Genomic DNA, 23,459 nt, shown 5'->3' with positions numbered 1-23,459 from the left:
CAACTAGTCAGGATACTCTATCGTGCGCCAATGGAACTCTGTCAAAGTTTTTAGACAACGTGCCAAATCAGTGAAAGTTTCTTGGAACACATTGTTGTTTTTACCATAAAACAGCAGCAAATATAAATAAGGATCTAAACGGCATGTTACAAATGGCTCAGAAATTGATTCTGAGTTGTTTCAAGACCATAGATACAGGAGCAGAATTAGGCCATCTGGCCCACTGAGTCTGCCCCGCCATTTGATCATGTTCTGAGGTTCCTCAATATTTTTTTACAGAGGTATTCAAAAATATGAGGAGTATAGATAGGGTAAATGCTGTTATTGATTTCCATGCATTCCCAGCAATCAAATCAGAACAAATACTTTGCCATGAAAAACTGTTACTTGTTGAATTCCTGTTTACCTTCTAATACTGGTTGCAGGTAGCACCACACATTGGTCAAGCATTATTTTCGTGAAATTCAACATTTGGTTGATACTCCAAGCCAATCCATTGTGGACAAGAAACAACCAGAAGGGAAGGCCATTTCTGGTTGTGTTTGCTCACCAGTTAGCTAATTAATTGATTGATTTATTTAGCAATACAGTGCAAAGTAGGCCCTTCAAGCCCCAGCAACCCCCGATTAACCTTAACCTAATCACAAGACAATTTACAATGACCAATTAACCTACCCGGTAAGTCTTTGGACTATGGAAGGGAACTGGAGCACTTGGGGAAAACCCAGGCATTCCACTGGGAGGACTTAGAGAGACTCCTTACAGAATGGTTCTGGAATTGAACTCCAAACTCCAGAACACCCCAAGCTGCAATAGCGTCGTGCTGATCTCTCTGCTACAGTGGGTCCCAAAAGTCTGCTTGCATTCACTCTATCTATACTCCTCATAATTTTGAATACCTCTGTCAACTCCCCTCATTTTACTACCCTGTAGGAAATAAAGTCCTAACCTTTCCCTATAACTCAGGTCCTCAAGTCCAGGCAACATTCTTGTAAATATTCTCTGCACTCTTTCAATGAAGAGCCACTGACGAAACAAAGAGCTGAACCACAGACCTTTCAAATTTTTGGTCTAATGCTCTTCCAACTGAGCTATTTCGGTTATTAATTCAGTGGCCATTACTAAAATTTAGGGAGCAAAATGGCTAACTGTGCATTCGTCATGCTGTTCGGTGCAGGAAGATAGAAATGTGATAAGAGAGAAAAGCGTACTTTGTTTTAAAAAGATTTCTGCATTCAAATTTAATTATATTAACACCTCTACATTATAAAGCAGACCAAAGCTGGCCACAGTTTAAAGCTACAATTTAGTTTATGGTCACAGAGAGGATAGAATGAGAATCCTATTATATAAAACTACTCTGCAGTTTATTGAGATTTATATAAATTAAACTATAAATGTCTTATTATGTACTATGAAATGCTTAGATTATTTATATACAATGTTTATGTTCAGTGGACCATCAGATTGACATTTATATTTTATGACTTTCTGACTGTCTAAAGCTTGACTAACAATGCATGCAGAATAACTGGCTGCCCAGACACCTAGTATGCAAATTAGTCCGTGAGCCAGTAGAGTTGGTCGGTACTATCTGAGGAGAATAATGCTCATAGTGATTTTTGGCAAGGTATACATCTCTAGAGTTAGAAAATACGTGATAGCATTGCACCAGTGGTAGCTTTATTACTTCAAATAAGTAATCACTTTTTGTATATATTCCATATTAACATCAGTACAGCAGAAAATGTTACCCCAACCCCCAAAAGGTTAAAAACCTCATTTGGAGAGATTCCCGGAATTTCATCAATGTCATATTTTCCATATTGTATCAAATTAAAACAATCTTAAGCTTTTGTCATAGCATATAGAATTACAGTACAGTAATTCAAATGTGGGGTTCCACACAGCCATAACCTAGGACCCAGTTGGTTGTAAAATGAATATATTTAATCAAAGACCACTTCCCATACTGTTTTCTATACTTTCATAACCTATAAATAATCATAATAATTTTCCAAGTCTTCCACATCTTCATCTGAACCTTCCACACTCTCTGAGGTGGATGCCTGGTTCTCAGTCTGCGAGACTACACATGTCAGTACACCGGAGGCCATTTGCAACACACATACATCTTGGGAGTGAACATTTTTTGGGACGGTTACAGGCCAGTAGATCCAGAACAGCATTGGGTGCTGGCTGTCCTTCCATCCAGTGCACCACCAACTGTTCAGCTTCCTCTTCTCTCTTCATCTTCCATCCTCTGCCAATAGGGCTTGGCACTTGTGGGTCCTTCTCCAAACATCTTCTCCATATACCAGCCTGGTAGTTGGCTCGCTGTGCATGTTTTGTTAAGCAGTCATTGCATGGTGGGAGTTGATGACTTTCGATTTCATCTTTTTTGGCACAGAAAAGGTGATACCTGAGCTCATTGACCTTGGTGGTCGATGCTTTTGGGACATACAGAAGATATGTAAATGGCTCCAGTTTGTTCATCAGTTCTGGAGAGAGGTCCCATTCCTGACCCAACTCTAAGAATGTGTCCTGAGTTTCCCTGTTGCTGGTCAGAAGTTTTAGGGCACTTGTCTTCCCTTTGCCTGCAAAAGTGCTTACAGTATCACATCCTGTATATGCGTGCAACTCTGTCACTCACTGTCCTCACTGTCTTGCGATGTGATTCTGTAACATTTGTCATTCACAGTTGCATACAAAATCTTCTCCTGTAGCTTTGCTCTGTACTCTGCCTTCCTCCATTCGTGGACTATGAAGCTAATGAGACTATTTTTGTTACTGACTTTGGTCAGGAAGCTCCTCCGCTGCCTCACCATCTGTGTGCCTGTGATACCTTGCAATTCATGACCAGTCTCTTCACCCTGTAGAGATCTTTCACTATTCTTGATAGAGTTCTCCTTGTATGTGTCGAACACACCATCTATTCTGCTACTCTGACTGCCTTTCCTCAGAGCCATAGCCAGAATTGTTGTGGCAACATCTCTGAAAGTAACTTGATCACCTTTCACTCTTTGGACTAAGTTCATTCCATCAACCACTGTAGCAGAGTTTCCTGGGAGTTGCTCTTCTGCTGCTACATTTTTCTGCAAGGTTGTGGCTAATGTAGCTTTATTTGTCTTTCTCAGCAATCCTTCTGGTGTGGACGGGGCCCAGGGCAATGGTCCAAGGGGATGAGAAAGGATATTCTCCTTACGTAGACTGTGTCCTTGTGCCATCACTATGATGTATCCAAACAAAGACCTGTCTGCTTTCAAGATGATCACTCTCCCATTTGATTTCACTTCTCTCTTCTTACATATAACTGAATGTTTTCAACTTGTTGGTTTTCATTGAGTCATGGAATTTCTTTGCTGATGGGTCTTCCTCTAGTCTCTTATCCTGAAGGTTGCATAGCATTGCTCACCAATCTCATATGCCTTCATCAGGTCGGAGGCAATGTCCTTGGGGGCTGCCTTTGCCGTAGAGATGCTAATGAGGTCCCGCTTCTCTGCAAATGGGTTGACCATTCATGTATGAGGCTAATCACAGCTGAAATTGCTTCCTCATCTTTCTGGATTCTTGGCCGCTGTAGCTCCGCATGACAAAGCTCTGATTTGTTGCCTTGCACCATCTCCCTTAACTATCTCAGGAATGTACTGTGGTGCTCAGCTGTTATGTAGTAACGCTTGATAGCTCCAGCATTCAGGCTGAACCACGATGTGCCTCCAGGAGTCTGTGTGTCTTTGTTCACTGTGGCTTCAATAGCCTGGTCCACAGGGATCTGCCCAAAGGAGTTGTTACTTGGCAGCTGCACTGAAAATTGGCCTGTCTTGAAGGCCTCAGACAGAGAAGGATTCTTCTCTGGGAGGTTCATCATCTGAGCAAGGGGACAGATACCTGGCATAATTCATCTTATCATAGGCAAAGCACCATGGGATCATGCTTCTTATAGCATGGAGGTGCAACTCCAGTCCCCCTCACAGAAAGCTACCACCGCTGCAATGCTATCACATATTTTCTAGCACTAGGAGTGTATACCTTGCCAGAACTCACTAAGAATTACTTTACTTTATACTTTATTGTCAATTTATACACAATTATTCCCCCCCAGATAGTACTGATGGCCCAAATTTGGGGTCCTGGTTCACGGACTAAATAGACATTCCAGCTGCATGAATAGGATCAGCAAATGTTGGGGTTTGGTTAAGGCAGGCATTACTTCAAGCCTGATTCTGTTCACAGATATGACTAATATGCATTGCCCAGTAGGAGCCAATGGATTATGATAATAATTGGGATTTTGTCTACCCATCCACTTCACTGGAAAATCATAAAACAGCCCTACCATCATCAACACAAAATCAATGCTGTACAGATACATTAATATGCTAGTATAGACTTGATGGGCTAAATAGCCTCCTATGCTATCACAATTAAATTGCATTAATGAAGCTGAAACTCTTTTTCAATGATTCAATAAATTTAGCATAACAGTCACTCTTCACAATGTGGCTAGAAACACACTTCTACTGAGAAAACTATTTTTCCTCAAGGATCAAATTGTTGCAAGTAATATAGGTAAGAAACATTTCTAATTTTATTCTTGGCTTCATTCAGAATGATTATTTGAAAGAGTATCAGATAGATACCAAATAAAATGAAATTGTTATTTTGACTTGCCTTGAAAACTTTAATCTACTGCCATAGAGCACAAAAGCAATTAATTCAACAACATCACAAGGGAAAAATCATCAAGCACCACCTAAAACAGCCACTTCCCCAACCCCAATCGTGTACCACATTATTAAAAGTAGGGGCAGTATTTTGTTAATGATGTTTTGGTGGGAAACTACTTGGTTTCAGTTAAATTCCACACAGCCATCATAACATCAGAACATGTCAATTTTAACTTTCAAAATCCACTGACATACTACTGATTTAACTGGGCAGTAGGTAATATGTGTCTCTTCAAGACATGCATACCTTTAACAACGGTTGGCTCTGGGTGGAAGGAATTCTGAATGTAAAACAATACAGCACAGTACAGGCTCTTCACCCTTCCTTTAACCTACTCCAAGTTCAATCTAACCCTACCCTCCCACTTAGCCCTCCATTTACCCATGTGTTTAACAGAGTCTCTTAAGTGCACCTAATGCATTTGTCTCTACCACCACCCTGGCAGTATGTTCCACACATTTACTACCCTCTGTGTAAAAATCTACCTGTTACACCCCCCCCATATATTTCTCCAAATACCTTAAAGTTATGACCCCTTATATGAGCCATTTCTCCCACAGGAAAAAGTCTCTACTTATCCACTCTACTTATGCTTCATTTTGTAAAACTCAATCAAGTCAACTCTCTCTCACATTCTCTCCAAAGAGAAAAGCCCAAACTTGCAGAACTTATCCTCATAAGACATGCTCTCTAATCCAGGCAGCATCCTGGTAAATCTCCTCCGCATGCTCACTAAAGCTTCTGCATCCCTCCTATAATGAGGTGACCAGAAATGAACACAATACTCCAAGTGTGATGTCCTTTTAGTTATATTGGGTTGATAAGAACGATCGGCCAATTTGGGTAGACCTGGAATTGAAAGCTGTGAAACAGTTTTATTTAACCTCATTATTGGGAGTTGCTTTACCTATACAATTGGCTAAAATTACTAATTTAAACCTATACCCCATGATTAAGCATTCTTCACAAAATTGGCTCCATTCCGCAATTTTTTTAATCTTAAAAAATTTAAACTTTGTAGTTCAATTTATCGAAATTACTTTTTTAAGCCTTCTTTGAGTGATCCAATTTTTTTTACTTTGGAAAAATAAAGGTATTAATTCTTTTTTGGATTTATTTAAAGAAGATAGATTGATGTCTATTGAACAAGTAGTTGATAAATATTCTCTTTCATACTCACTTACAATACCTTCAAGTTGGACATTTCTTACACAAATATTTAAGTAATTTTCCTTATATATTGGAGGCTGACCTGTTGGATACTATTATGAGTATGAACCCTTCGATGAAGGGTTCTATTGGAAGAATTTATAATTTATTTTTACAATGGGATAAGCATCGTTTATTTAAGATTAAACAGGATTGGGAAAAGGAACTCAATTTGACTTTTATGACAGAGGATTGGATGCGGATTCTGGTTCACTTCTTCAATCTGTGCTAGTCATTCTCTGATTCAATTTAAAATTGTACATCGTTACCATTTGACGAAAGAGAGACTGTCTAAAATATTTCCTAATGTTGATAGTTATTGTGATAGATGTAAAACTGAGACAGCTACACTGACACATGTTTTGGTCTTGTTCTATACTGGAACAGTTCTGGAAGTCAGTTTTTTCGACAATTTCTATAGCACTTAAAATTAATTTGCAACCAAACAAATTAACTGTGCTTTTTGGAATAATTCCTCAAAATATCCGTGGTATCTCTGTGTCTGACCAATACGTAATTGCATTTGTTACATTGATAGCTAGGAGGGACATCTTATTGAAGTGGAAGGATACATCAGCTCCCAATTTGTCACAATGGTTCTCTCAAGTGATGCTATGTCTTAATTTGGAGAAAATTAGAAGTCAAACCTTTGAACCTTTATTTGATTTTGAGAAAAGATGGGGTTCATTTGCTCATTATTATCATTTGAGTTAAATGATAGATTTCCTCCACGATCTAATTGTAAATTTTTGTTTTTTTTCTTGCTGGCAGTTTGATGTTTATCTTTAGAAGCTTTTTGTATGACGCATGGTTCCAGGTTGTACACCTAATGGGGTTTTCCCCCACTGTTTCTGCTTAGTAGGGTTTTTTTTACTATCACCAAAATTTTTCAATCCTTAAAATAATGTTCTTTTTTCCTTGAGACATTGTAAGTGTTGTTTACTTCGATGTACTCGTGTTATTTTTGAGGATAATATAATATAATAATAAAGATTTAAAAGAATACTCCAAGTGTGGCCTATCCAGAGTTTTATAGAGCTACAACAACTTCTATATTTCCATTGTGCATTTCCCTGAGTATATCCATTCCTAATGTACGCTCTCAAGTTCCTGCATTATAGCATCATTCACCCTTCCCCAATTAAATACTCAGCCACATCACTGCTCCTATCCCTCCTGACAGCAGTATGGGAATTATGAAACTATTCTGAATTATTCTCATCTATGTTTAAGTTCAGTTAGAGTCAGGGATCTGCAATGGAATTGACTCTCAATATTAAAGGAGATCCAATTTTCTGAGTGACCATCCTCCTGGCAAATCTATGAAAAAATGTGGCTTCCAACAGATAAATAACACACCAATTTTACATGTCTAATCTGTTCATGTCTTCTGTACCAAACATGGTCTTATTTTAACTGTTGAATCATTTTGTGTACATCAGAGTGTCACTTTATGTGGAGTGCAAAGGTATATAGGTCTATAGCAAACAGAATACTTAACTTAAGGCAAGACTGTCTGGATTTTCTCCTGTGAAGTTAAGATCACAATATTTCTGGAGGCATCAATAATATTGACCTCCCTTGGAATCAACTTAGTAAATGTCTCAGGAGTTGTTTCAAAGGAAGCAGTTCAGAAAGTAAAATTAAATACGTATTCCAGAATGCCAGGGAAAGATTCCTAATTGAAGGAAATTCAGATCCTAAGATCAAATACAGTACCCATTTGTGTACTAAACATTGAATCAAGGATGGGATCTTGTAAAGTGAAATCTGCCAGAAACAAAATAATCCTAGTGGAACCTGCAAAACCATAAATCTGACGGACAAACAAGAAATCTCAGAAGGGGAATTTACAGGCAGGCCAAAGATGACCACAGTTCAAGTATTAGTAGAAGTGCATGTAAATACAATGTGGTAAATAGCAAGACAAACAGAACAGATAGTATCAGCAAGTCAAACAACTATGAGACTGTAGGTGGTGTTCAAGATCTCTATTGGCCAGTGGTTCACAACAGGGGCATGCCCCCCCCCAAGGGGGCAGTTACATGTCCTATGGGGCCATAAGAGGAAACAGAAGTGGTTGGCGGGGGGGGGGTGTAAGCGGCACCCTAACTTGCCCAACCGAGTCAACTCACTGCTGTCATCAACATCCAATATGCATTTGCAGTTTGTGTTAATTTTTTATTTTTAATTTAGCCCCATTAATGATGGATAAATACGTACCGCACAATCTCCAAGTCTGAAGGTGGAAAGCCTTGAATTCTAATCTTGCTAAGGAACAGAAACCACAGACAGTGCATCAATACAGTGTTACATACCTGGAGTATGGTTTTATTCCCTTCCCATCAGGTCAGCGATGCCCCATGTGTCTTATTTGTAATACTGTACTGTCTAATGAAGCCTAATGATTGCAGGAAGACTTCCATAAAAGACACCTTGAAAAGGCTACTTATGGTATTACTCAGTTCCAGAAGATGACCAAAGCATTTGAAAAGCATTGCACACTCAAGTCATTTGCCATGAAAGCTAAGAGACACCTTGATGGTGGTCTCATTGCTTCTTATAACATTTACAAAATGATAGCAAAGTGTGGAAAATTTCATACAATTGGTGAAAGATTAACAATGCCTGCTGTATCAGAAGTGCTCACCACTGTTCTCAAGATGGATACCAGTATTTTAAAATCAATTCCTTCGAGCAATAACTCTGTAGCTCGTCATATCGATAAAACGAGTGAAGACATTGAATATCAACTATGCACAGAGCTACAAAAAACAGAATCTGGGATATAATTCTGAGTCAGCTGTGTGAGATAATGAGACATTGCTAATGGCATATGTGCAAATTATCAAAAACGTAAAAGTTTATTAAGAAATTCTCTTTTGTAAAAAGTTAAAAATATCAACAGAGAATCAATCTATGATGAGCTCAAAATGTATAATGAAGATAAAAGTATTTCAATTAAGAACATGATTTCTTGTGCAACAGATGGAGCAACATATATGACAGGTTGCCATGCTGGTTTAGTGGTATTAATGAAAAAACAGCTTCTAAATCTGTTTTCAATCCGTTGTCTAATTTATTGACAACATCTCACAGCCAAACCCCTCGGCTAGCAACATTTTTCAAGCATGACTCTTGTAACATCTATCAACAAAATTAAAGCTCATCTATTAAATTGCAGAATATTTTGCCAGTTATGCCAAGATAATGAGGAAGCGTATGAACACTTGCTTCTTCACACTGAAGTGCTTTGGCTGTCAAAAGACGCCTGCTTAAATTGTTTATTTTTAACACTGTGGTTGAATTTTTGTCAAAGTAGACAAAAGCTTGGGAAACAAGACTGAACTTCTACGTGGGGATGTGGCATACCTAGCCGATCTGTATGACAAAATGAATATTCTAAATATGAAACTGCAAGGTGAGAATTTTACTTCAATCCAAGTAAAAAGTGCAGTGTCCACTTTTATTGAAAAATTGAGAAAAGAATGTTCTCATGGTTCCCTGCATGGAAACTAAGGCACTCTCTTTCACAGACGGTGATTTGCAAATTAATAATAATATACAAGAGACAAGTGTAAACAACATCATACAAAACTTTATGCTTGGGAATGAGAAAAGGCCATTCATTACACTGGTAGGCAATTGGTTATCTTGCTCACTCCTCAAAGGTGATTTGATTTCATCATGCTCAAAAGTTATTTTAACCTATCAGAGCTTTAACTTTGGTACTCACAGTTAAAAGCCTGAAGAAATAGTTAATGATGAAGGCAATCAAATAATTTGGCTCAATGCTTTCATTTTAGGGTATTTATAGATTGGTCATTATGGGATTTCTTTGTGACTGGGCTTAATGTTGTTGGAGATGCACAAGTAATTTGGGCGGCACCTGTTGTATATACACAGTAAGTAACATCACTGTCTTCTTCAATAGGCCTGGACCAAAAACTGCAGTTTTAATAGGAAGCCCTGCCTGTTGTCAGGGGTACAATTCAACTCAATTGTACTAACTTAGGGCAGACAATTGAAGACACAAAATGTAGCAAGCAAAACCAGGCAGAGTATAATGACAATACGTAACAACTGTTCACTGATATATTGGCAGAAAGGCAGTGAAAAACAATCACAGGAAAGGCTCCATAGATGTTTCACATTACAAATACTTTAAAGCAAAATATATGTTACAGGCAATGCAAGAATGATAGCAATGGTGTTTCCAAGACAAATATAGCGGTGAACTGTCAGGATTTTGAATAAACGCAGCCAGCAGTGAAAATTGCTGCATTATAAGACCATAAGACATAAGAGAGAATTAGGCCATTCAGACCATCGACTCTGCTCCATCATGGCTGATCCCGGATCCCACTCAACCCCACACACCTTCATTCTTGCCATATCGTTTGATGCACTAACCAATCAGGAAACTATCAACTTCGCTTTAAATATATAGGCACCGACGAAGCCCCCACCGCAGTCCGTGGCAGATTCACTACTATCTGGCACAAAAAAAATATTCTTCCTTGTCTCTGTACTAAAAGGTCACCCCTCAATTTTCAGGCTGTAGTTCTAGATACTCCCACCACAGGAAACATCCTCTCTGCATCCACCCTATCTAGTCCTTCCAACATTCAGCAGTTTTCAATGAGATTCCCCCTGCATTCTTCTAAATTCCAGTGACTACAGGCCCAAGGCTGCCAAATGCTCCTCATATGTCAACCCCTTCATTCCCGTAATCATCCTTGTGAACCTCCTCTGGACTCTCTCCAATGACAACACATCCTTCCTGAAATATGGGGCCCAAAACTGTTGACAATACTCCAAGTATGGCCTGACTAGTGCTTTATAAAGGTTCAGCATTATCTCGTTTTCATATTCTATTCCCCTTGAAATAAATGCCAACATTGTATTTGCTTCTTTACCACAGACTCAACCTGTGAATTAACCTTCTGGGAGTCTTGCATAAGGACTCCTAAGTTCCTCTGTACCTCTAACATTTGAATTTTCTCCCCATTTAGATAATAGTCCACACTATTGTTCCTTTTTCCAAAATGCATTATTATACATTTCCCAGCACTGTATTCCATCCGCACATTTTTGCCCATTCTTCCAATTTGTCTAAGTCTTGCTGCAATCGCAGTACTTCCTCAGCATTACCTACCCCTCCACCTATCTTCATATCATGCGCAAACTTTGCCACAAAGCCATCAATTCCATTATCCAAATCACTGACAAACAATGTGAATAGTAGATGTCCCAATAGTGACCTCTGCGGAACACCACTAGTGACTGGCAGCCAACCTAGCTGTCAGCCATTCCTCTATCCATGCCAATATCTTTCCTGTAATGCCATAGGATTTTATCTTGTTAAGTAGCCTCATGTGTGGCACCTTGTCATATGCCTTCTGAAAATCCAAGTAAATGATATCCACTGCCTCTCCTTTGCTTGTTGCTTCCTCGAAGAACTCTAACAGATTTGTCAAGCAAGAATTCCCTTGATAGAAACCCAGAAACCATGCTGACTCTGACTTATTTTATCATTAGTCTCCAAGTACCACGAAAATTCATCCTTAATAACAGACTTCAACACTTTCCCCACCACTGAGGTTCGGCTCACTGGCCTATAATTTCCTTTCTTTTGCCTTCCTCCCTTAAAGAGTGGAATGACATTTGCAATCTTCCAGTCTTCCAGGACCATGCCAGAATCAAGTGATTGTTGAAAGATCATAACCGATGGATCCATTATTTCTTCAGCAACCTCTCTCAGGACTCTGGGATGTAGTCCATCTGGTCCAGGTGACTTGTCCACCATAAGACCTTTCAGTTTTCCTAGTACTTCTTCCTTTATAATAGCAATGGCACTCACACCTGTTTCCTGGCACTCACAGACCTCTGGCAGACTGCCAGTGCTTCCACAGCGAAGACTGATGCAAAGTACCCATTAACTTCATCTGCCATTTCTTTGTCCCCCATTTCTGCCTCACCAGCAACACTTTCTATGGTCCAATATCAACTCTCACCTCCCTTTTATTCTTTATATAACTGAAAAAACTTCTAGTACACCGCTTTATATTATTGGCTGGTTTGTCTTCATATTTCATCTATTCCCTTCTTATAGCTTTTTTAGTTGCCTTTTGTTGGATTTTAAAAGCTTCCCAATCATTCAACTTCCCTCTCACTTGTGCTACCTCATACACCCTTTCCTTAACTTTTTTGCAGTCCTTTACTTCTCCCGTCAGCCATGGTTACCTACCACTGCAATCTGTCATAAGACATGAGCAATCATAGTTTATGACTATGACTATCCGAAGCAAATTTTTCTACAGAAGTGGTTTGCTATTGCTTTCTTCTGGCAATGTCTTTACAAAACGAGTGACCCCAGCTATTATCAATGCTCTTCAAATAGGTCTACCTGCCATGAGTGATTGCATAACCAGAACTTGTGTTATGCACCAGGTGCTCATACAACCATCCACCATCTGCTCCCATGGCTTGACGTGACCCTGATGGGTGGGGGCAGGTGCTACACCTTGCCCAAGGGTGAACTGCAGGCTAGTGGAGGGAAGGAAAGCCTTACACCTCTTTTGGTAGAGAGGTGCCTCACCCCACCACTGATTCTGTCCACATCTCCTTTATGTTAATCCCAGCATACCAACCGCTGCTGAAAATGGAGAAACCAGTCAAGAGGTCCATCAGTGTATGGCCTAATGAGGCAATCTCTCTGCTTGTTCTGAATGGACTAACTGGCAGATGTTCAAGGAAACTACCAGAAAGGAGAAGACACAGATCTTGAGGAAGATGCTTCATCTGTCACTGGCTACATACCTCTGCAAATGTGTAGACAACATCAGTACCTCAAGAAATGTCAGCTCACAGCTGAACCAGAAACTGTGGCTGAATGCAAGGGTGCACTCCAGCTCTCAGATCAGCCAGAAGTCTCATCGTAGGCAGCAAATACGGCCTACGCACAAAAAAATCAGGAACACCTGTCCAATAACAATCTCTGGCATATGTAGCTGCACATCAAGGACATTAGGAAAAACAGTGTTGACTGTACCAGTGATGCCTCCCCGCACTCCATGACAGTCTAAACAACTTTTATGCATGCCTCGAGGCATACATGCCAGCCATGAAAGCTACCCCCTCCCAGGTGAGCAGCCACTGTCTGTAACAGCATGCAGAATGTCAACCCACAGAAGGCTGCCAAGCCAGACAACATCCCAGGCTGACTACTCGAGGGGTGTGCTCACCAGCTCACTGACATTTTCAGCACTTCAATCATCCAGGCTGCTGTCCCCACATGCCAACAGATGTCAACAGATAAAGGAAATAGTTATTGACTTCAGAAGAACTTGCTGCACTCAACCCCTCTTTCCTGGTGCAGCAGTAGAAACTGCAAGCAGTTTCAAAATCCTGGGAGTTCACATCTTGCACAACGTCTCATGGTCCCAGAGCACATCCCACACAATCACGAAAGCTCACCGATACCTCTACTTTTTGCGGAGGCAGAAGAGAGCTGGACTATGCACATCGATATTCATGGCCTTCTATAGTTGCTCAGTAGAAAGCATCCTAACATGCTGTATCACGGCACAGTACAGAAAGTGCAATGTAGCAGACAAAAAGGCTTTGCAACGGATAGCCAAAACTGCCCAGTGAATCACTAGCACCAGCCTACCTGCAATCAAGGACATATATACAGAAAGGTACTAGAAAAAGAACAGCAATATCATAAAGGGACCACCTACCCTGCCCATGGACTGTTTGTCCCACTCCCATCAGGGAGGAAACTTCATAGCATCCATGCCAGGATGTCCAGACTCAACAACAGTTAGTTCCCCCAAGCAGAAAAGCTAATCAACACCTTCACCCACTGACCCACCCTACCACACCTCCCACCATAACTACTTTATCATTTCCTGTCGTTCACCTCATCTACAGACACTCCTGTACATAGCGTCACTTTATGTACAAATAACCAATGTAAGCTCCCTTACACATTTATATTTATTGTGTTTTTTGCATGCAGCATCATGCAGAGTAACCATTACCTCGTTCTCTTTTTCACTTCTGTACTGGAAATGACATTAACCGCTGAACACCTATGCTCTGTCCGCCAGAAAAAGCAGGATCTCCCAGTGGCTACACATTTTAATTCCACGTCCCATTCCCATTCTGATATGTCTATACACACCCTCCTCTACTGTAAAGAAGAAGCCACACTCAGGTTGGAGGAACAACACCTTATATTCCGTCTGGATAGCCTCCAACCTGATGGCATGACATTGACTTCTCTGACTTCCGTTAATGCCCCACCTCCCCTTCATACCCCATCCATTATTTATTTATTATTTTTCTCTCTCTCCCTCTCTCTCTCTTTTTTCTCCATCTGTCCCTCTCACTATAACTCCTTGCCCATCTCTGGGCTTCCCTCCCCCACCCCTTTCTCTCTAGGCCTCCCGTCCCATGATCCTCTCCCTTCTCCAGCCTCGTATCCCTTTTGCCAATCAACTTTCCAGCTCTTAGCTCCATCCCTCCCCCTCCTGTCTTCTCCTATCATTTCAGATCTCCCCCTCCCACTTTCAAATCTCTTATCTCTTCTTTCAGTTAGTCCTGACGAAACATCGACTGTACCTCTTCCTATAGATGCTCCCTGCCCTGCTGCGTTCACCAGCATTTTTTGTGTGTTGCTTGAATTTCTAGCGTCTGCAGATTTCCTCGTGTTTGCATTACACAATCTTGAATAAGGTTTCTTTTAGGGTTACAAAACCTATTTTTGCAATCGACAGGGTGCAAATCTGATAAGCAGAAGACCTCAACCTGTTTTCTAGGCCCTCAAGAGGCAGGTGGCAAACCAGCAAAAGAAACCAGGATAACATGAGGTGCAGGTGAAAGTTGAAGAGAGTCCAGTCATTCTGGTGGTCCTCAAGTCAGACAAGAGTTGCAATCTCTGTGGCAACTACAAAAGTGACCTTCAACAAAGAACTAGGTGACAAAAAGTACTTTTCTGCCTACATCCCAAGACTTGCGATTAGGGTTGCCAACTTTCTCACTCCCAAATAAGGGACAAAAGTAGCAGTCAAATACGGGACACTTGAGAAAGACTACCATGACCATGAAACCTTGCACAGGCACCTGTGCGCGCATGCGTGTACATGCCGATTTTTTTCTACAAATCGGTTTTGGCTTAATCTTTCCGATTCTGATACACTGTACATACATTATTTCTACTTTATATAGGCTGTGTATTTATCATATCGTTCCTGCTTTTACTATATGTTAGTGTTACTTTAGATTTTATGTGCTATTTGGTATGAATTGGTAGGTTATTTTTTGGGTCTGAGAATGCTCAAAAATTTTTCCCATATAAATTAATGGTAATTGCTTCTGCGCTTTATGCCATTTCGGCTTACGAACGGTTTATCTTAGCTGGGCAATATGGGACAAGGGCGGTCCCATATGGGACAAACCAATTTAGCCCAATATACGGGACGTCCCGGCTAATACGGGACAGTTGGCAACCCTACTTGCGATGGTGAGTTAGCAAGAGCAAAATCTTCAATGAAGTTGCTGTCACTATCACATGATCAAATCAATTTAGGTAAGGGAGATCAAATGCTGCTACCTCAGTGAATAATCAAAAAGCTTCCATGTATACCTGAAATGATTAAGTGGGAAGAAACTGTTTCCAACTTTTTTTCTTGCCACAATGAGCAGGATATTCACCAATCTTTGATGAAAATGTCATCAATGAAAGGAAGAAAACAGGAAGGATTTTAAAAGATTCTATAAACATAAAGGTGATTTTCTCCACAGCAGAACATGGGACAAAAGTTAGATGCTGGTATACCTTGTCTATCAAGCAGTTCCAAATGCCTAAAGGCCAGAAAGCATTATTGATCTGGATTCCTCGGGGATTTTACTATTTGGTTATTTTCATACCTAACAACCACGTTATCACCACTGGCTGTAACAAAATGAAAAACTGTGTTATTGCAGTAAAAAGCCACAAGAGACAAATGACAAGTGCAAAAGCTGTCTCAGTAATAAATCATTCTTGGGTAAACATAACAGCAAAAGTTAAAAATTATGTGTCACATTTCAAGCAAAATCGTGAAGCCATTCAGTGCTCACGGAGGTCACAAGTGACCAATTGCATTCACCACCCATATGCAGATGAAGAGTAAATAAATTACACACAGACAGAAAGAAAAAGGCACTGGGCCTTTGGGGTTTGTTTGGTTCTACAATCTTCTATTAACTTCATCTGGCACTACCTTCGTGCCAGACCACACGAAGATTTGCAAGCCATCTTACACAAAAGTCAACCATCCCCAACATTGCAGAAATGAGGAGACAAAAGGGTCATTTTACACTTTGGTATAATTACAGCAGACAATATCAGGCTTTAGAACAAATGTCGCAGTAGATACCATCCCCAAAGTTTCTGTATAAAGGGGTAAAAGTGGAAGGAAGATAATTTTATTTTTACAGTGGTCTCTAATAACTTAGCGCTTAAAGCTCGGGAAATGTCATCTAAGCAAATACAATATTGGTTGTACATACATCCCATGATTGGCAGAAACAAATCACATTTAGGCAAAGTGATATAATTCAACCCTGTCACAGATGTCATTCTATGAACCAGGGATTTGTCACGAGAAATACTGTATAATTTTTATTCCAGGACCATTCCTAGACCAGCTACATTCCCAGTATGCATATGGGGAATATGAAGGTAACAGCCTGTGCTTTAATATACAGCATGGACTGGACCAAGATATTTAAAAAACAGTCAATGTCTGTCCAATGTCAGAATTCCAGAGGTTCTAAGGCCACTGGACCAGATGTAAAAGTGGCTTGCTGGCCATTTCAAAGACCCACAGTGAGAAAACATTTTCTGGTAGTAATGGAAAATTACTCCTGGTAATTAGAAAGATGCGCTGTATCTTGTACTCCCACCAAAAGGTAAATTGTGGTTAATCTTTGCATTGACTTATTAAAGGAACTAGGGCATGATGGCAAGCTGCAATTCATTTGGCCCATTTTGTTAGACAGGATACATCTTGGTGCCACATTACCACAAGGGTAGAAACAGGACGACTTGGCAGGTAAATATGTGGCTGAGAAGCTGGTTTCAGTTCTTGGATCACTGGAATCTCTTCTGGGGGAGGTATGACCTGTACAAAATGGACGGGTTGCACCTGAACTCGAGAAGGAGCAATATTCTTGTGGGCAGGTTTATCAGAGCTGCTGGGGAGGGTTTAAACTAATCAGGCCGGGGGGTGGGAACCGGAGTGAAGGGACTCAGGATAGGACGAATGGTAAAAAAGCAAAGATAGCATGCAGTCAGACTGTTAGGAAGGGCAGGCAGATGATAGGACAAAATTGCAGCCAGCATGGTGAGTATCAGTGCATTAGGGATGCAAAAGTCAAAAAGGGCAGCATATACAGCACTCAAAGTGTAATACCTCAATGCACGGAGTATAAGAAATAAAGTGGATGATCTTGTTGCGCTATTGCAGGTTGTCAGGTATGATGTTGTGGCCATCACTGAATCATGCCTGAAGGATGGTTGTAGTTGGGAGCTGAATGACCAAGGTCACACGTTGCATCAGAGGGATGAAAGATAGGCAGAGGGGGTGGTGTGGCTCTACCAGTAAAGAATGGCATCAAATCAGTAGAAAGATATGACACAGGATCAGAAGATGTTGAATCCTTGTGGGTTGAATTAAGAAACTGCAAGGGTAAAAGGACCTTGATGGCAGTTATACAGAGGTGTCCCAACAGTAGCTGGGATGTGGACCACCAGTTACAACAGTAAATAGGAAAGGCATGTCAAAAGGACAATGTGATGATAGTCATGAGAGATTTTAACATGCATATCAATTAGGAAAATCAGGGTGGTAATGGATCTCAAGGGAGAGTTTGTTGAATGCCTACGAGATGGTCTTCTAGAGCAGTTAGTCATTGAGCCTACTGATGATCAGCTGTACTGGATTGGATGTTATATAATGAACCAGAGGCGATAAGGGCGCTTAATGTAAAAGAGCCCATAGGAACCAGTGAGCACAATATGATTGAGCTCAACTTGAAATTTGATAGGGAGAAAGTAAAGTCTGACATAGCAGTATTTCAGTGGAGGAAAGGAAATTACAGTGGTATAAGAGAGGAGTTGTTAAAGTAAATGAAGAAATACTGAAATGATAAAATAGTACAACCGTGGCTGATAAGGGAAGTCAAAGCTAATGTAAAAACAAAAGAGAGGCCATACAACAAACCAAAAATTAGCAGGAAGATAAGAGGATTGGAAAGCTTTTAAAAACCTACAGAAAGCAACTAAAAGAATCATTAGGAGAGAAAAGATGAAATATGAAAGCAAGCTAGCACACAATATCAAAGTGGATAGTAAAAGCATTTTCAAGTCTGAAAAAAAATAAAAGAGAGATGAGAGTGGATATAGGACTGCTAGAAAATGCGGCCAGAGAAATAATAATGGGAGACAAGGAGGTGGCAGATGAAGTTAATGAATATTTCGCATCAGTCTTCACTGTGGAAGACACTAGCAGTGTGCCAGATGATGATGGGAGTGAGGGAAAAGCAGTGAGTGCAGTTACTATTACGAGGGATAAGGTACTCAAAAAGCTGAAAGGCCCAAGGGTAAATAAGTCACCTGGACCAGATGAAAGGCTAGGTTTGGTGAAGGCAAAATATGTGTACAGAGTGGAGAAATGTTTCAGATAAAATCTTAGATCAAGTAAAGAAATCAAGATAGGATGCAATGTTCAAATCTTTGGCCTTTCAGAACAGTCCAGGCATCCAGTCATTCAAGCAAGGGGCAGAAGTACTTAAAGAGGTACAGAAGTCTAGATTAACTACATGTGCACAACTCCTATAATGTATAAACTAATGATGAAGAAATATGTGCAGAAGAAAACAACAAGGAGACGAAGGATCTATCAGTGATTCTGTAACTGACAGTCTGATGAGAATGTTCATCCATCATTGAGAGAAGACACAAAAGCCAAAGCAAAACCACTGACAACATCCAAAGAGTCAACAGACTGGTGAAGCAACTGTTCACTTCTTTTTTTTTATATTTCCAACAAAAGGTTTGATGGGTGAAAAAGGGCAAGATACAATGTGTGTAAATATTGTGATGTCAATATTATGTAAACTACACCAACTGGAACCAACAGATGGATGGAAACATTGAATAAGTTACCACATTTTTGTTTATATTCACAAGCTTCTTATCTTTTTCCTACAGCAAATCTTACAATAGTTTCACCAGTAACCAAAATTAACAACCAGCTCTCAATTAAAATCAAAAGTAAATTTACAACATCTTACTTTACCTTCCACTCATTCTATCAGCATGCATCTTTGAATGTGATTTTGCACCAATTAAGTCTGGCAGTGTCACAATATTATAACTCATCAACCTCCAATATTTTATATGTAGACCCTTTCTAGGACAAGGATCCCAAAATGATTTGTAGACTCCTATTATCTCACCATTACCTTGCTCCCCATGCACTAAACTTCTGTCCAAAATAAGGCAATAACAATACTTATTTAATGCCTTATTTTGCCCAGGTGAGCATTTGTCATCTGAACAAACCAATATGCATTATGAACAATATTCATATGTGTCAATAAAGAAAAAGATCAACATTAAATGTAACAATTGGTGCATTTTTGCTCAAAGACGTTACGAACAGCAATAAAATATTTTAGCACACTAATTGCATTTAAAAGATTGGCATTAACAATTCTGCCATTCTAAATTGTTAACCTTATTAAATTACAGCAGACTTTCATTTCAAGTGAAGAACATTCCCAGCCAGGGCTGAAAAAGTTTAGCACTAATTCAGCTTTCAACTGAGCAAAATGCATCTGAACTCCTCTTTCACTTGATCTCAAATCACCATAAGTATTTATCAAAGATTATCTACTATTCCGGAAGATGGATCATGCCAAAAGTTATTGCAGCATCCCCAAAAAAAAACCCACAATGATCAATAATTGAAGGCAATGTTAGCTCACAGAACTATGGTCATTTATCAAAGTAGAAAATGAGTGGACTGTCAGCAAATGACTGCAAAGCAGGCCTTCTATCATTCAGCTTGTAAATTTAAATATATTCTCAAGTTAGTTTTGCCAAAATATATTTTTGCCAAAAGACAGCTTCATTACAGGCCAATAAAAATTTCCAAAAGATATTATTTTTTCCACATCTTATATAACAGCCTAAGATTAAAAATACTGTACAATGAATGGTTATGAAAACGAAGTACTACAGCAAAGAGCATACTTGTATTAATTTAATTGAAGGAATTTACTGCTTAGTTTTCTACTACCAACATTGTTATAAAATCATGCAGGCGTCCAGTCTAAACTGCTCTGCTGATGGGTTATGAACGGTACCTAGGGCTCCCTCTCCTTCATCTTCCAATGCATTTTCACGTGTGTTTTATTGTACACATATGTTACTGTACAATATCCCCCAGTAATGAATTACAGACTTTACTCAATTCATTTAGTTTTAAAATAACCACAACACAATGATGATAGTGAAAATCCGTTTAAAACTTCTGTTAGCTTAGTTAAAAAACCCAATCATACTAAAATGCCCGAGAGCAGACCTGACACATTTCGAACATTCCATTCCACAGCAAATTGACAAGGTATTTCTTAAAGATTCCCTCACCTTGTGTCTTCTATCACTTTAAACATACTGCTGACCTGCCAGCCTCATTTTACTTCTTGCAAATCTTTACACGGTTTCTGAGTCCTGTTAGATTCGTTAGAATCCAGTAATGCGCCAGAGAAAAATAGTGCCGTGGAAAAGCAGTTCAGACATTTCTGTCAGAGATTTGTTTTTCATTAACAAAACTGGAAGGCTAGTCAGTCCTAACAAAGTGTCCCAGTAACTCAAACCTGGGTTTTAGTGAAGACGCATCTGTGAAGACGTTATCGAAACCGGGTGATATATTATGCGAAAGAAGCATGAGAGACCTGGGTCTCGTCTGCTGATGACATCACCTCATTACCATCTCACTGACAACACCGAATGCTTTTGACGGTTACAATAGATGGGTTTAGAAACATTGGAAATTAAACAAAGTTAGACAATTACATGTAGTTTAACTTAGTACACAATAAGTAAATGTTTATTAGATGATTTAAAGTTAAATACTAAATTTAAAGAATACTTGAAACCTTTGAGTTTGTGCACAGGGGAAGTTCTTACTGATGAATCATCAACTGTTTAATCCAGCATTGCAATTACTGACTAACTGCTGATATGGTCCACCAAAAATATGAGATTTATAATTGTTTATGCTTTATAGTTTTGTAAAATGTGTCCCAAAACTTACAAAGTTCCTTTGAAATTCTATATATTCCTTTAGTACACTATATTCTATTTCAAATGCAGTATTTAACAAAGGAAATCTTTGTTTAGACTTTCACTTTGCTTTCTTGAGAGTTATTCCGGGTAACACCTCATAAACAATGTAAATTAATAGATTTGGTACAGAATCTTTTATTACAATTGAGGTTTAACTAATGTTCAAACCATTGAAATGTCATAGACACATATAATGTGAATTATACAATATTTGCATGGGTGAAAAGAAAATGGATCAATTCTCATATATTCTGATTTTGTTTCTAATCTTCCACCAGTCTACAGTTACATTCTAACCTATATTCCACGCCGACACCTCAATGAAGAGCAATACTTTTGTAAGATATTCCAAATAAATATCTTGTTCATTTTCCTAAGGTTTGATTGGTATTTCAATTTTTGATCTCAAATTTTCGAAGCCATGCAGTGATTGAACAAATAATGCAAGTTTAGCTATAATGGTTGCAAAACCTCTGGAGTATATAAGTTAAAAAACAAAAAAAAACTGTGAATGTTTATTTTTTATGACTTCTATTTAGTTTCAATATCTTGTTTATTCTTGATAAGTTTTAATATGTTTGCATTTCTACATGTCCATCCACAGCTACTGCCCATCCTTAATTGTCCTTACAGGACAAAGCCACCTTCAGTATTAGTACATTTATGGTGAAAATGGTGTTGCTGGGGGGTTTCTAGGATTTACACCCAATAGTAGTGAAGGAAAATGAATATATATTTTTCAATAAGAATGTGTAATTTAAGGGGAAACCCAAAGGACGTGTTGCTTCTGTGCATTAGCTACTCTTACCCTTCTTGGTATGTATGTTATGGACTTCATACGTGCTATTAGAGTAGGCCAGCACAAGCACAAATAGTAGACTGCAGCCAAGGTGCAACAGTGGCAGAGCAGGTGAGTGATTATATTCTGGTGGTGTGATAACTAAAGTGAACTTCTTGTTGAGCTTCTTGAGTGCTTTTTACGGTAATCGCACTGCTGATCTTGCCTTTGCCACAACCACAAATTCTGGGCCATGGAGAGGGGGCGCCCTCGCAGGCAGGCAGCTGAAAGGAGTTGGCAGTCACGTTCAGAAGAATGTACTTTCCAGCCAATTAGGATTTATTTGTGGTTGTGTTTAACTCCCTTCCTTTCATTTTAGTCTTGTCGAGTCTTGACAACACTCCCCGCTCACCTTAGTCCACATTCCGCGAAAGAAGACTATAATTTAGATTGACATTGTAAAAGAGCAGTATTCATTTAGCATTAAGTTACTGCTTCTGAGCAACAGTGACGGCATTAAATTTTAGTTTATGAGCTTTAGTTAACGGTCCTGTTGGCTTCCTGTTTATTATTTTCCTTTTGTTCTGTACTGTTCCTATGAAAACTTCATGAACCATTCATTCTACTACTCTTCTCTCTTCCGCTGCACTCGGACTAATACTGAACACCGTGTCAACAACACTTGACCATTAAATTGGACCCAGCGGGGAGACAGCAGCTGGCCTCAGCCCTGAATTTCATTGGTCAGGTCAGAGAGAACTTAAATCAGTGGAGTCTGGGTTGCCAGAAGTGGCTCATCCTGTGTGGCATCTACCCACGGAGTGGCAAGCCCAGCCCAAGCCGAAGTTTATTGGCCAGAAGAAAGAGAAGTTAAGGCCAGTGGAGGCTGGGTTGGCAGAAATAGCTCATGCAGTGTGACAATGACTTTCAGAGCAGCAAGTTTAGTCCAAGCAGGAAGAACAAGTGACAGCACTCGCAGCGACAGCAGAGCAACTCACAGCAGCCAGCCAGAATCAGGAGGGAGCCTTCACTGCTCTCACTGCTCCTATTCAGCAGCCTTCTGCCTGGACCGTCTCCGCCCCAGCATCAGCATCTCCCTCATCCTCCTCTACAACAGGCTTATCTGCCTCAGTTACTAGTGTCCGATTCCCTTGGCAGCTTCCAGACCTTCAGCGAGCATATCCAGCAGGCAAATATTCGAGTGACCTCCGATGGCTGCAGAAACTTTATTACCCAGTGTGAGCTGACTTTCCAAGCTCAACCAGGTCAGTTCAGTGATGATGCACTTAACTGCCCTACTTGCCAATCCCTCCGATGGAGCCCTGCTCAGCT

General features: G+C 39.8%; 1 long non-coding RNA gene across 1 annotated transcript in view; it reads right to left on the bottom strand.

Annotated features, from left to right (window-relative positions):
- LOC134356506 (uncharacterized) overlaps window positions 1–20,898 on the bottom strand; it is a 362,888-nt gene extending 341,990 nt beyond the window's left edge. Inside the window, exon 1 of the long non-coding RNA XR_010020375.1 lies at window positions 20,648–20,898. This is a non-coding gene — a long non-coding RNA (uncharacterized LOC134356506). The remainder of the gene's footprint in view (window positions 1–20,647) is intronic.
- Window positions 20,899–23,459: the final 2,561 nt, after the last annotated feature.

Source organism: Mobula hypostoma, chromosome 14 (assembly GCF_963921235.1).
Source record: "Mobula hypostoma chromosome 14, sMobHyp1.1, whole genome shotgun sequence".
Classification (NCBI taxonomy): Eukaryota; Metazoa; Chordata; class Chondrichthyes; order Myliobatiformes; family Myliobatidae; genus Mobula; species Mobula hypostoma.
Note: the sequence above shows the minus strand (reverse complement) of the source record. Positions and strands in the feature narration are given on the sequence as shown.